Below are 14,348 nucleotides of genomic sequence, written 5' to 3' on the forward strand. Positions count from 1 at the left end.
TTGATACAGGTTTTCACTTGATCACCTAGGCTGGAATATAGTGGCATGATACAGAGGTTGTTAACCGCAGCCTCAGCTTCCCAGGCTCAAACAATCTCTGCAAGTAGCTGGGACTGCAGGTGTATGCCACCAAACCCACCTAATTTTTGGGGGGTGGGTAGGGAGAGATAAGGTTTCGCTATGTTGCCCAGGCTGGTCTTGAACTCTTGGCTCAAGCAATTCTTCAGCTCATCCTCCCAAAGTTCTGGGATTAAAGGCATGAGCCACTATCCCCAGCCTATAATCCAAATTGAGTTGGTTTTTATGTATGCTTATAAAGAAGGATTCTATCCTTATTATTTCAAATATAGATAGTCATTTGCCCCTGTACCTTCTGTTGAAAAGTGTTAATTCTCCATTGAGTTGTTTTGGTTTCCTTGTTGAATTTTTTTTTTTTTTTTTTTTTTTTTTTTTTTTTTGAGACAGGCTCACTCTGTTGCCCAGGCTGGAATGTAGTGCCACAATCTTGGCCCACTGCAACCTCCACCTCCCAGGTTCAATAGATTCTCGTGTCCCAGCCTCCCAAGTAGCTGAGACTACAGGTGTGTACCACCATGCCTAGCTAATTTTTTGTATTTTCAATGGAGGTGGGGTTTCGCCGTGTTGGCCAGGCTGGTCTCAAACTCCTGGCTTGAAGTCATCTGCTCACCTCAGCCTCCCAAAGCGCTGGGATGATAGGCATAAGCCACCATGCCTGGCCCCTTGTTGAAAATTAATTGATAATTATAATTGGCAATTGCAAATATTTATTTCTGGGCTCTCCATCCCATTCATATCCTTATGATAAAGACTACACTATCTTTATTACTGTAGATTTTAAAATTGAGAAGTATGAGTCCTCCAATATTGTTCTTTTTAAAGATTGTTTGACTATTCTGGGTCCCTTGCATCTCCATATGAATTTTAGTATTAGCTTATCAATTTCCGCAAAAAGCCCAGCTGGGATTTTGATAGGGATTTAATTGAATCTATAGATTCATTTGGGGAGCATTGTCAGCTTAACAATATTGCGTTCCAATCCCTGAATATAGGATATTTTTCCATTTATTAAGGTAATGTTTAGGGTTTTTCCCCCACAATGTTCTGTAGTTTTCAGAGTATAAGTTTTACAATTCTCTTGTTAAATTTACTTCTATTTTTCTTAATCTTTCTGATGTTATTGTAAATGGAAATTTTGAATTTCATTTTTGTATTGTTCTTTGTTAGTGTATAGAAATAGAATTGACTTTTAAAAATATTCATCTATTCTGCAGATTTGATCAACTAGTTTATTAGTTCGAATAGTTTCTTAGTGAATTTCTTAGGATTTTCTTTGTGTAAGATTATGTAATGTACAAATCAAGATAGTGCTATTTCTTCCTTTCCATTCTTGATGATGTTTATTTCTTTTTCATACCTAATTGCCCTGGCTAGAACCTACAATACAATGTTGAATAGAAGTGGCAGAAATGAATATTCTTTTTGTCCTCATCTTAAAGAGAAACATTTAGTCTTTTACCATCATTATATTAACTATAGGTTTTTGTAGATGCCCTTTATCAGCTTGATGAAGTTCCCTTTTGTTTCTAGTTTGTTGAGTGTTTTTTTTTTTTTCATGAAAGTCTGTTGAATTTTGTCACCTGCTTTTTACTGCATCTATTGAGATGATCATGTGATTTTTTTCCCTTCATTCTGTTAATGTAGCATCTCCCTTTATGGGTGGTTCACAAAATATATATTCCTAGAAATTTCAGATTGTACCCCACAAATACAAATACAAGGTGTCTTTTTTTTTTTAAAGTCATGAAAGGATGTTAGATTTTTCAGGTGCTATTTCTGTGTCTTTTGAGATGATCTTGTGATTTTTGTTCATCATACTCTAGGTATGGCTTATTACATTAATCTATTTTTGAATGTTAACCAGCCTTGCATTCTTGTTTTAAAAAATTGTATAAGTACTTTATTTTAACTAGAAGATACTATCTCCAAGGAGTTTCATGATTTAAAAAGCTACAATTACATCATGTTGTAACTACATAAAACACAGTGCTGTAATGGAACTACTTGACTTTGATTATATACATTTTACACAGCCCTATGGAATCTATGTAAAGGAATATTTTCTCCCTTCGTTCCAATTGTTCTTGCATAGAAATTGCTTTATATTCCAGTATATCCAGAATGGTGAGAATAGGAGATGGGCCATACCTGCCATGGTTTTTTCCCATTCAGTGATATTGGCAGTGCTTCAAGCTATGCTTCTGCAAAACTACAAATTGTAATGGTCTGGAGACTATTTTCCCAAATGGCTGCAATTCCATTTATGCTGAAAACTCTAAGCCATGCTTTGAGATTTGGTCCTAACAAACATAAGGCACAGTGGTAAAAGTAGACAAAATGACTGCAAATAAAAATGTTTCCAACACCAACTCCATTAGCTCCATATAAAACAAAAATTACATGAAAGAAGAAACAGGACAAAAGAATGTAGTTACAGGATTTAAAAAATCAAGTTACCTTATGTGATAATGAACTTTTTAGAGGATGCATTTAGAGGTTTCATACTAAATAGGATACTAGATTGATAGCAGCTACAAAACCAGAAAATATGTATAACCATATCAAGTATTTTACAATATTGAGAAGCTGTCCAAGAAGAATGATAGAATGAAGACACTTAGGATAATTGAAAATATGCATAAAACATGGATAAAGTAGTTTTTTGATGCCACTGTCTTTCATGGTGTTTTCTTGAGTGGCTATCTCTCTCTCTCTTGAAGGGAACAGACTTGGGGAACTGCTGTGTTCTACTATCATGTAGGGCTGTCCTGGCCCTAATGCAGGTACCAACCTTGGATTCTTAGGATAAATCTTACTTGGTCATGGTGTATAATCCTTTTTCTTGTGTTGCTAGATTTGGTTTGCTGGTATTAATATATTGAGTATTTTTGCATTTTTAGTTTTCTTATGGTATATTTGTTTGCTTTGGGTATCAGCATATACTGGCCTTATAGAATAATTGGGAAGTTTTTTTTTCCTATTTTAGTTTTTCAAAGTGTTTATAAAGAATTGGTATTAGTTCTTCTTTAAATATGTGGTAGTATTCTCTAGTAAAGTCATCTGAGTTTGTCTGTTTTGGTGGGAAGTTTTTAAATTAGTAATTCAATCTCTTGCTATAGGTCTATTCAGATTATCTGTTTCTTCTTGAATCAGTTTTGGTAGTTTGTATTTTCCTAGTGATTTGTCCATTTCATGTATCTAACTTGTCGGCATGCATTTGTTCATAGCATTCTCTCTTTTTTTTCTGGTAAACCCGAAAACCTAGATAAATTCTGAAATAGCTATAATATTAATATTCTTTTAATCCTCTGTATTTCTGCAAATTTAGTCCTCATGGTTTTTTCTTTTATTTCTCACCTCTCATACATTGTGCTTGCAACTGCTGCAAACTAATTGTTATTTTCAGATGCTGTTTGTCTGAAATGTCTTTTCTCTTTTTCCATTGGAGGAATTGGCATTTATTTTCAAGAGGATTTATTCCCTCCCTCCCTCCCTCCCTCCCTTCCTCCCTTATTCCCTCCTTCTCTTCTTCCCTTCCTTCCTTCCCTCTCTTTCTCTCTTTTCTCTTTCTCTCTGCCTTTCCTGCCTACCCTGCCTTTCCTGCCTTGTCTCACCCTGCCACCCAGGCTGGAGTGCAGTGACATGATCTCTGCTCACTGCAGCCTCCACCTCTCACCAAGCAGTTCTCCTGCTTCAGCCTCCCAAGTAGCTGGGATTACAGGCATGTGCCACCACTCCCAGCTTCTTTTTGTATTTTTAGTAGAGATGGGGTTTCACCATGTTGGCCAGGCTGGTCTCAAACTCCTGCCCTCAAGTGATCTGCCCACCTTGGCATCCTAAAGTGCTGGGATTACAGGCGTGAGCCACCACTTCCGTCCACTTGTTTCTTTCAAAGGGCAGCTGAGCATCCTGTTCACCTTCTTTTCCCTAAGGAGAAACATGGGACTTAATATAAATTGTTTCTTGGGAATTTCACGTTGAATAAATGAATGCGGTATGAAACATTTCTTCTGAACTCTCAACCTGTTTGGATGCCTGAAAAGTACCTGAAATTCAAAATGTCTGAATTCTAACTCATTATCTGCTCATTAAACCGAATGAAGCTTGGTCCCCTTCCACTGAGCAGCACATTTAAAAAATCCAGTATGCAATCTAAAAACCTACTGCCTTTATCCTGGTCACCTGCCTCCCTGCTCACCCTCTGTATTCAATGTATCAGAAAAATTTGATTGATTTACCTAAATATCTTTAAAAACTAGGTATTATTTCCCAACTATCATCATCTTAAGCCTCTTTCTCACCACCCCTCCAAAACAACCTTGTTCTCTCATTCCTTCAGGTCTCACCTCAGACATTAAATCATCCTTAGGGGAACCTTTTCAGATTCACAAAGTAAGCTTGTTCTTATTGTATGATCTTGTGGCATTTACCATAGCTCATAATTATGTTGCTTATGTGATTATTAGTTTGTCTGAGGTTCTGTACTGGACCTTAAACTCTTTGAGGGTAGAGATCATCCAATATTTTCTTCACCGCTGTATGACCAGATCTCAATATTGAGAAGATTTAGTGAATATTTATGGAATGAACAAACCACTGAAAATTAGGTAATTTATATGGCAATGCCTTTAAAATGAAAATTGCTGGAGAAACATTATTTTGATGATCTTTTAACATTTAAAATAACTGTGGTTAGTTTGTTGAATTTGTAATTTTTTGTTTGGGTGAAGAGAAGCTCTAAATTCTCATGGTATTAAGAGTGGTTCATCTTGGATAGATCCACTTATTGCTTATTAGGCTTTGTTTACTGGGATTATGGAATTGGTATAACAATAACAAAGTGTAGAGTAGTGTCTCTCCAGAAAGCACTATACTACTTCATAAATGACATCACCTTGGTAATTATCACATTTGGTTTAAGATTTCACTTAGCACAAAATGGGTTGCAGAAAGTCTAACCCCTTGTATATATTCAAGTAAAGGTGATGACTTTCTTCACAATAGAGCAGAGATGAAATAGTTCCCACATTTGTTATTCTGAATGGAGCCTTGGGATGAAATTCCAAGCAGCAGAATGCCACTTAACATTCTGCATGTTATTTTGCTCTTTAGTAGCATAATTGTAAAATGAGGCAATAAAACCAGAAAAAATATAATATTTATACCTGTGTAGGCACTTCATATGATAAAATGTCACACGGGACTGTTTACTCCTTGCTGGTTATTTGGATAACGCCCCACCTGCCTAGTGACGGGAGGTGCTGAGTCTTGCATAAATCTTGGAAAGAAGGTTAGGGTTAACATAGTTCTTCGGTAGGGAAAAAATATACAGCATATATGATGATAATGGTGACTCTTTGATTACTATTTTTATACCAGCACTGTGCTAGGCCCTTGGGGACAGACTGTGACAAAGGGAGAGAATATAAGTGAGTACCTTTCTTTCATGCCAGCTATTCTGCTATACATTTTACTTACAATATTTGTAAACCTTATAATAGCTCTGCCAGGTAGGTGGTGTTATCTGCATGTATATATGACTGATTCTTGTTTATCTCGTAAAAAAATTCTAACGACCTCATTGGAGTTCTAATTATCATGTTTAAACTTTGGTGCTTTTTTTAAGTTTAAATAGTCTTTTTTTTTTTTTTTTTTTGAGACAAAAAAAATTAATGAGAAGAGACAAAGAAACATCAAAGAGCTTTTTCCTCTGATTGCTGTGTTAGAACTTTTGCCTGAAAATAGGTTACATTCCTTCTGTTTTCAGCTGAATCCTCATTAACTTTACATTTTAATGATGTCCAGGGCAAATTACCCCATTTATGGTCAGTACCTTAAAGGAATGCTTAAAGGGGACTTAAAAATTTTTTTTTGAGTGGTGGATGTATTTACTGCAGGAATATAAATTGATCCAGAATTCTTAAAAAAAAAAGACAAAAACCCTTGAAACATGGGGTTGGTGTTCCATTTCTAACTATTATAACAATTTAATTCAAAAGAAATTACTTTCAGCTCAAAGTAAATTAATCATTAAAGAACATATTTATAATATTTGGGAGTATGCAACTGGAACCAGTGTCCTACATTTATTTTTGAAAATAGTTTCAGTTTCTCATTTACTTGGATTTAAATTCAATTTTACTGCTTAGCTTCAGAAATAATTCATAGGTGGTAGATGCTCAATAGGAATAAATGAAGACAGCTTCTCCCAGTTATGAAAAAAACAAGGGTGATTGAAATGCTAATATGCTGATAGACAGATTGTATTTGCACAAGAATGAGGGAATCTGCTGTAAGGTGGAACTCTTCACAGGATTCCAAATTATTCAGTTTAAAAGAACAATATGAACTGCGGAACTGTGCTTCATTGTAAGCTTTGAATGCTTAATTATTATTAGATAAATTGAAATAAAGTGTCATGTTGTGTCAAATATTGGTTATTTCTTTAACAATTATTGGATAAGTGGATTAAGAGAAATCAGCCTGTCTGTTGAGGAAACTGTAATTATGAGAATGCCCCATCTAACATCAGGTATTTTATTAGGTTTGCACTCCTGTTTTTTAAATGTGTTTAATTGAATCCCTTCTGTGTGTGAGGCAATGGTCTAATGTCCTTGTTAAGGTGTTTTTGAATACAGGGGGTGAAGTTTCACTAAAACTAGCTCAGGAAGGGCAGGGATGGAGGTGGAGAGGTCTATGGTACAGTGAAGAACAGGAAGCAAAACCAGCTGGGCTTCATGAGGACCAACTGGAACCGGAAAGTCATGCACCAGGGTGGCTTCATCTCTTTCATCATGGCTTTGCCTCTGCTTGCTTCCTTTGTTCACCACTTATCTTGGTAATGGTTCAAAGTGGTCTATATGATCTTTTAAGCTTGGCTTCCTACTGCTAACAGACACTTTTTGTCTGTGCCCAAGGTCAGTTCGAGCATGTGGCTCAGCCCAGACCTGGATGGTCCCTGTGGTCTCCAGGTGCTCTGCTGCACTGCTCCTTGAGCAGAGTGAAACCCGTCTGGATGGAAAAGATATGGCTCTTGCGCGTGTGTGGCTTTTTGTGGAGATGATAATACACCTGAAAGATTGTTTCTACTTAAATGTGCTATGGATTTCCCTATAAATAAAATAGTTTAGTTATCTGTGGTATTTGCAAACTGAGGAAACAGTGGGAGAGTTTGGGCCGTGCCACTGAGGGAGGGTGAAATGATTTTCTTTTAGAATGAGGTTTTTCCTAGGTAGGGCTTCCTGAGGGTCTAAATCCGTCATTGGATCCTACTTGCAACTGTACAAGGAAACTGAATGTAGAAGGAAAAACAAATTTTCTTATTAGTTAGGTTTTCTTTCCAGGTACCATCTTGAATGATTGGCCAACATGTCTAATGCAATTTAAGGACATTTGGGAATCTTTGGGTCTAATCTATTGTGGCTAATGATTCTTGATATGGCTATTTTTTTTTTTTTTTGCTTGTCCATATTTCACTTTTCTAAGGATTCGGTTAAAGTGCTATCAGATTCTGCAAGTCCTCCTCAAGCATCATCATTTTTCTTATAGCTGAGTATTGAAATGGAGCAAAGCTTCTGGTTGTAACTTAACATTTGTTAAGCTTCTGTTTGCTTTATATATATGTATATATATGTTATATATACACACATATATACACCCATAAATATGTACACATATGTACACAGATAAACAAGTATGTGTGTATATTTTTTCTTATTCTTTCTGGAGCCCATAAGAGATTACTTATTGTCCTCACTTTATAAGTGTTATAAACCAAGGAACAGAAAGATGAAGTAACTTGCTTTAAGGTAATACAACTAGTAAGTGGTGGATTGTTGATTCAATTTTAGGCCTGTACTGTGCTTCCTGTGTCTATGATAGCTCTGCTTAAGGTTAATGGTTAGATTGTGTTTCTGCAGTGCTCAACTTCTCTGTTGGAACAAGGTTTTACATCCACATGGCTTGGTTAAAAGCATAAGTTCTGGTTCAGATACAGCCAGTTTATAAGCAGTGTGGTGATAGGATGTACAAGTTAGTCGTTTCATATTTTTAATTTGTAAAATGGGATTATTAATTGGTCCCATCATAGAGGTTTCATAGGAGAAATAGAAGAAATTGTATAGTCTTTTTGCCATAACATGTGAGGAACAGTGTCAGAATAATGGAAAAATTGCATTGGTTTGTATGTTTTACACCACCAGGTTGCATTAACTGAAGTCAAAGTAGCTAGCACTGTTTTTCTTGGTCTTTACATTTGGGCAGGTTCTTAACTTTCTTAATTTTTGCCTTTTCTTTGGGAAAAGAGGTTCTGACCTTGAGGTTTAGGTTGAGATTGCCATTGATAGAGTCAGGGCTCCCAAATTGTGCTTTTAGCCTTTGTTTATATAGTTTTAAACAATAATTTTAAAATAGTTTGGTTTCTCAGTTTTCGGAAAAACTACGTATGTATAACATTTTTATTCATACCTTACCCCTGGATAGTAGTATCTGGTTGAACAGTAATTTAAAAATAGTTTGGTTTTTCAATTTTCAGAAAAACTACATATATATAATGTTTGTATCCCATACCTTACCCCTGGATAGGAGTGTCAGGTTGTTTCTGGGTTGTTGCTGATGCAACAAGACTATTTTGAAGTTGTGTTTTCTCCTTTAACTTGACCTGGTTTGTTGAAAGATGCTCGATCCTTTTGGGAGCAGGCAAGGGGGTGCTAATTGTGAAGTATCTTTGTTGAGTGATAAGGCACTGGTGTCTGTGAATGTAGCAAAATGGTGGGATCCCTCTGATTATTCTAATTGTGAGAATGTGGGAACAGCAGCAGCATGCAAAAACATAAGATGCAGGGGCTTTATCCTTGGTTGGGAGGACTTTAAATCCTGACCCTTTCTTGGCCAGTAAACTGACTTGGACAAGGCACTTGACCTTTTTGGATCTCAATATTCTCATCAGTAATATGGAGTTACTATTCTCTGCCTATTTTATTATCTTGAGAATTTAATGGCATAAGAAATGTAATGAAATGAGGTATTCAGAGTGCTTTCCTCATAGTAGGTATTTCAATATATGTTTAGTAAGGGAACTATAGAAGATTATAGAAATGTAGTTGTAGCCTATTTTATGCAATAAATATTCCAAAGCCTTTTATATTATTTTTATAAATTATAATGAAATAGAAAGGGAATGAACTTCTTTTGAAAAAATCTGGTAAATTTTGTAATGTGAATAAACAACTTTCACTTGTAAGACAACATTAAAATTTATAAAAATGTATACCTGCATACATTTTTCTGTATAGAAATTTGTTATATACAGTAACATTTTAGTATTTCCTCAAATTGGAAATGAATAGCATGTGACATTAAGTGACTTAAAAATTCTATAATATGAAATATTAAAAACTTAGACTCAAACTATATTTTACCTAGCCACATTTTGGACTGCCTTTCTTTTGGTATTTTATTATATATCCTCTCCTTTTTATTTTTGTAAAAAACTATATTAGCTTTTTTCTTTTTAACCATATTTTTCCCCTCTATAATTTTATTGAAGAAATGAACTTATGTTATTTTTTCTCTCATAGTAAGCCAAATCTGGTGAATAAAACACCCATAGTCAAGAAATTTATGTGAGCTTGGCTGCACTGTTAACTCCCTGATTTCCTTCAGTCTTGTTAGTTCATATGTGAACCCAGAGGTATTATTAACTATTAGCCTTTCCTCTTAGTTATTTTGTAAAAGTGCACAATTGATGTGAGAGTGTTGTGAAACCTTTGGAGACAGTGCCCTGGACATACTGAGGTAAATTTTGTTCCAGATTGACAGATAGCACCCTACCGAAATCTGCCAGCAACTTGTTTATATAATTGTCAATAATATTTCTGGTTTAGGAAAGAATTTTTGTTATCCTGAAACTTAACCTTCCATGTCTTTGGAACCAAGGAGAAATAATAATAGTAACTGCCAAACACCTACTGTGTGTCAGACACTCTGCTGGATACTTTACACATAGATCTTTCATCCTCAAACTCCAAGATAGCCCTTCTTCCTCATTTTATTGGGGGAGGTTAAGAAAATGACTCCTAACTATTCCACTTTGCCAGGCTTCATAGCTCTTCCCTCTTTTATATAGCATATATACCATATACCACTTTTTACCATCTCCTCAGGAACCTTAAAGGACCTAGCAGAAGTCAGAATGTATTTTGATGGAAAGTTAGTGATTCTTTTCTACTAATTTTTTTCTGTCAGAATGAATGAAGTGTGTGGTGGAGGAGTGTGTTTTGAGAGTTTTTGCGGTAGAAAAGTACTTAGGTTTTTGCTGTTTTTTTTTTTTTCCTGGAAATAAAGAGGAAAATTCAGATGTCCAAGATAAAGAGTTAGGGAAAATAATAGTAGTTTGTGGTTAGGGTCTAGATGAACTAGACTTCTGGAAGGATCCTTTGATTTTTGAAGTGTATTATTATGATTGGATAGTTGTGTGTGTGGTATTGGTGAGGGTTGTGATGTGTGTGCTTACCATTATAAAACTACCTTCGTTACTAGAGGAACACAGATTCCTCCCACCTCTCCCATGATTGTATAGTTGAAAGCCTTCTTTTATCATTTTGCTGCCATATGTGTTTGTGATAATCAGCTGCGTTGTAAAAATTCTTACTTCCTGGAAACCAGAAACCCATTCAGCTAGTGTCCCTACCCTGACCACTTCCTCTTCATTATTTCTAAATGACGGTGCTATTCCAGTAGCATTCCAGGCATTCGTCTAGCTAGGATTCCTTTTTCAACGTTTGCTATTTGGTGCATTTTTTTCCTGTTTTATTTTGTTTCTTTGTCCTGATTAGTTCACCAAGTATAATGGGAAAGACATTTGCTTTGTTGTTTTGTTTTTTTTTTTCTCTAAAGCAAGTTATTTTAGAGGGAGAGTTTACCAGTGATAAGAGCTGTTTATGTCCTAAGCGATTGATTTGTAATTAATGTTGCTTGGGCTCTTGCCTGTTGGCAGAATCGGTAACAGCTTGCAGTATTTTTTAAATTCTCTTTTCTTTTTGGTATTTTGACAATGTCGTTCATATCTCATGAAAAACTACCTCAGACAGGTTAAATGTGTTAAAACATGGAACGAAAGGATGGAAGGAGACCCAGTGCTGCCTAGAAACCTTGATCTTTTGCCAAAGTATTTAAACAATTTAGTGTTTTGGTTTCCTAGCTCCAAGCTGCTTCTCAAATCCCTTGCTAATTAATCCAGTTAATGCTTTGTAGACTTACTATATGCAGTGCTCTGGCTTGCTCGTCTATCATTGAGAAGTCCGTTTTGTTTCTTGGAGCAAACCTAAGCCCTGTTCTGGTGCAGTGCTACATACAGGGCTTATGATGTGTGAGTAGTTTGGGGCGTTTAAAACTCCTATGTGTGTGTCTATATGTATGTCCTCTGCGTTTCATAGTCCTTAGGCTCAAAATTTTAAAATAAAAAAAGACAAAGTGAAAAATAGAAATCAGATATTTCACACCAAACCAGTGAACTGATTGAAGGCTCCCTCTGCTACTTGCTGTGTTAATTGTGCAAATTATTTGATGTCTCTAAGCCTCAATTTCCTCATCTGTAAAATGGGAGAAAATAATTTATTCCTCCTCATGGTATTTTTGTGAGGATGAAGAGAGTTTCTTAAACACTTAGCAAGTGTCCAGAACACATAAAGCTCAGTGAATAATGACTGGTTTTATTATTCTTTTGCGAACCCTATGTGTTGAATAAATTAACCTCTTTTGGTGTTTGCTGAATTTTGGAGGAAGTAGATTCCTTTTATCTATTTCTCTTTTGGTAAAGATATATCAAATGTCTCAATTTGTATCAAGGATTTAAAAATGAAGCATTTGTTCATTTAACAGTAGTGATAATAAAAAATAGACAGCTGTATTCCATTTGAGCCTGGTTTGAAGACCCATTGATGTGAGTTATCAATACAAAAGATCTTTCTAAAGTCTAAAAGGTGAATATCTCTCATTTGCTTACTAGAAAGCTTAGGTGCAGAAAAATATATAGGTTATTTCTTTTTCCAAGTTAAATAATTAAATATGGAGGCAAATTCAGGAATATTTACTGCTAATGAAGCTCATGATGACTTTTTTTTTACTAACCCATTTCTGAAATTTGTATGTTATGCCTTAAAAAGCTCAGAGTGTGTCCTGGGGATTAGGAATTGTCAGGGTCCTCATTTAATCATTATAGGAAATTTCACATCTCCCCCCCCACCCCCCGCCACCGGCCCTGCAAGGAATATGTGGAGAAAAAAAATTGGCTGTGCCAAAATAATGTAACATTCTATTTTTTTTCCAGCTAATCATTTTTGTTTTTATGTTTAGAAAATTTTTATAACATAAAAAACAGGAACAAACAGATAGGAAAATTCAGAAATGTAAGTTAACAGCTTGATGGATTATCACAAAGTTAAAACGTCCAGGGTCAAGACATAGAACATTAGTAAGCATCTTGCCAACCATCCTTATGTGTCTTTCCAAATGCCACCCCTTCAATTAGACAACTATATTTTTTATTTATTTATTTTTTTTTAAGAGATGAGGTCTCATTCTTGTTCAGGCTGGAGTTCAGTGGCACAGTCATAGCACACTGTAGCCTCAAACTCCCAGGCTCAAAGGACCCCCCTGCTTCAGCCTCCTGAGTAGTTGTGACTACAGGCATGTACCACTCCCCTCCACCAGCTAATTTCCTGCAATGCTGCCCAGGCTAGTCTTGAACACCTGGGATCAAATGATATTCCTTCTTCAACCTTAGTAGCTATGATTACAGGTATGAGCCGATGTGCCCAGCTAAAACCATTATCTTAACTTCTAATAGCATTGATCATTTTTTCTTGCCGTTTAACATATATACATGGAGTTGTATGGATGGAGTCATGAGTGTATTTAGTATTTTACTTGGTTTCTTTTGCTCAACAATTATATTTGTGAGATTATCCTTATGTGTGCACCTGTGGTTTTCTCCTTTTCATTGCTACACAGTACTCCGTAATATGGATATGAATATGCCACAATTGATCATTCTACTGTGTGTAGGCATTTATGTTTCCCCTTTGGTTTTGGTTATTTCAAATAATGCAGCTATGACATTACAGTGACTATATCTGGTGTTTATATACTCCCATTTTTGTTTGGTGTGTACAGAGAAGTGAAATTTCTGGGTCATAGTGTATGTGTATGTTTAGCATAAAATGCCAAGCAGTTTTCCACTGTGGTGGAACTGATTTGCATTCTCATTTTCTGTGTGAGTTCCTCTTGCTCCATATCATCACCAACACTTACTGTTAAAGGTCTTTTCAATTTTAGCTGTTCTGAGTGGATGTGTAGTGTATTTTGTTCTGGTTTTAATTTGCATTTTCCTGATTACCAGTGAAGTTGAACATCTTGTAATATACCTGCTGGTTATTTTGGTTATGTTGTTTTGTTATTTTTAAGGAATTCTTTATATATTCTAGATTCAGTTTCTTTGGTCATGTGTTATAATTTATCTTCTACTCTGTGCCTTTCCACTCTTTTAAAAATTAATATTTTTAATTGACATAATTTTTTATATTTATAGAGTATAATGTGATGTTTTGATGTATGTATATAAGGTAGAATGATTAAATCAAGTGAATCAACATGTCCATAACTTATTTTTTGTGATGAAATTTACTTATTTTAAAATATATAATACATTACTTTTGACTGTAGTTTTCCTGCTGTGCAGTAGTTCTCAAAATTCTCCCATCTGCCTGAAACTCACATTTTGACCAACAACTCCCCTTTGCAGCTTTCTTCTCTGTCACCCACCAGCCTCTGATAACCACCATTCACTCTGTACTTCTGTGTTCTATGAGTTCAGCTTTTTTAGATTGCACATATAAGTGGGATGTGGTATTTGTCTTTCTCTGCCTGGCTTATTTCACTTCTCATAATTTCTTCTAGTTTCATCCATGGTGTCACAAATGGCAGAATTTTCTTCTTTTCTAAAGCTGAATAATATTTCATTGTGGATATATACATTTTCTTTATCCATTCACCTGTTGATGAACACTTAGGTTCACTTAGGTTGTTTTCATATCTTGGCTATTGTAAATAATGCTGCAATGAACATGTCTTTCTAGTCTCTGTCTTCCCCACCCTCCCCCCCCCCTTTTTTTTTTTATGTAAGAGACAGGGTCTTGCTATTGCCCAGGCTGGTCTTGAACTTCTGAGCGATCTTCTCACCTCAGTCTCCTGAGTAGCTAGAACTACAGGCA

The 14,348-nt window shown here is 35.6% G+C and overlaps 1 protein-coding gene and 1 pseudogene across 5 annotated transcripts in view; one reads left to right on the forward strand and one right to left on the reverse strand.

The window, feature by feature from the left end:
* Positions 1 to 14,348, forward strand: part of DENND1A (DENN domain containing 1A) — a 545,115-nt gene that overhangs the window by 88,314 nt on the left and 442,453 nt on the right. The gene's annotated exons all lie outside the window — the stretch shown is intronic.
* On the reverse strand, positions 1,817 to 3,668 carry LOC108317747 (annotated as a pseudogene).

The sequence above is a fragment of the Cebus imitator genome, unplaced genomic scaffold (assembly GCF_001604975.1).
Source record: "Cebus imitator isolate Cc_AM_T3 unplaced genomic scaffold, Cebus_imitator-1.0 Scaffold206, whole genome shotgun sequence".
NCBI classification, from domain to species: domain Eukaryota; kingdom Metazoa; phylum Chordata; class Mammalia; order Primates; family Cebidae; genus Cebus; species Cebus imitator.